At 44.0% G+C, this 1280-nt stretch overlaps 1 pseudogene; it reads right to left on the bottom strand.

Annotated features, from left to right (window-relative positions):
* Window positions 1–712: 712 nt before the first annotated feature.
* On the bottom strand, window positions 713–836 carry LOC122547970 (annotated as a pseudogene).
* Window positions 837–1280: the final 444 nt, after the last annotated feature.

The following is a 1280-nucleotide window of genomic DNA, read 5'->3' as shown; positions in this document are numbered from 1 at the left end:
TCCTCTGGCAGCTCTTTCCATACACACACCTAAGTTGCTCCTTAAGTCCCTTTTAAATTCTTCCCCTCTCACCCTAAATCTCTAGTTTTGCAATCCCCCACTTGAGGTAAAGAATGCCCATTCACCCTATCCCTGCCCCTCATGATTTTGTAAACCTCTATAAGTTCCTCTCAGCCTCCGATGCTCCAGGGAAAACAGCCCCAGCCCATTCTTGTAAATCTTTTCTGAATCCTTTCAAGTTTCACAACATCGTTCCGATAGGAAGGAGACCAAAATTGCAATATTCCAACAGTGGCCTAACCAATGTCCTGTAAAGACGCAACATGACCTCCCAACTCCTGTGCTCAATGCTCTGACCAATAAAGGAAAGCATACCAAACACCTTCTTCACTATCCTATCTACCTGTGACTCCATTTTCAAGGAAGTAAGGTCTCTTTGTTCAGCAACACTCCCCAAGACCTTACCAATGAGTGTAATTAATTTGCCTGATTTGCCTTTCCAAAATACAGCACCTCACTTTATCTAAATTAAACTCCATCTGCCACTCCTTGGCCCATTGGCCCATCTGATCAAGATCCCGTTGTAATCTGAGGTAACCTTCTTCGCTGTCCACTACACCTCCAATTTTGGTGTCATCAGCAAACTTACTAACCATCCTTATTCACATCCAAATAGTTTATATAAATGACAAAATGCAGTGGACTCTTTTAAAGCCTACTGCACCTGGTATTCCCAGGTGGTCTCCCATCCAAGTACTAACCAGGCCTGAGCCTGCTTGGCTTCCGAGATCAGAAGAGATCGGGCAGCTTTTGTTCAGACTATTATGGCCGTAGGCATGTTGGACCTTTATTTAAGAAAAGCTATAAAGAGAAGCCTGAGAAATATAGACCCGTGAGCCTGCGATTGGTGGCAGGTAAGTTGTTGGAGGTGACTCTGAAAGATATAATTGACATGCATTTAGAGAGGCAAGGACTGATTAAGGATAGTCAACAAGGGAAATCATGTCTCACAAATTCACTTGAGTGTTTTGAGGAAGTAAGCAAAAAGATTGATGAAGGCAGAGGCGTAGACCTTGTTTATGTGGAGTTAGGTAAACCTTTGACAAGGTTCCACATAGTAGACTAATTAGTTAGGGGCACTGCCCCTGTGCTACTGCCTTACGCACAGACAGAGGAAGAAGGAAGAAGGAAGAAGGAAGAAGGAAGAAGGAAGAAGGAAGAAGGAAGAAGGAAGAAGGAAGAGAGGCAGGAACCTTTTTGGTCTGGCTCCTGCCTTTGGA

Source organism: Chiloscyllium plagiosum, unplaced genomic scaffold, assembly GCF_004010195.1.
Source record: "Chiloscyllium plagiosum isolate BGI_BamShark_2017 unplaced genomic scaffold, ASM401019v2 scaf_9669, whole genome shotgun sequence".
In the NCBI taxonomy this organism is placed as follows: Eukaryota; Metazoa; Chordata; class Chondrichthyes; order Orectolobiformes; family Hemiscylliidae; genus Chiloscyllium; species Chiloscyllium plagiosum.
The sequence above is the reverse complement of the archived record's forward strand: the minus strand, read 5'-3'. Positions and strand labels throughout refer to the sequence as shown.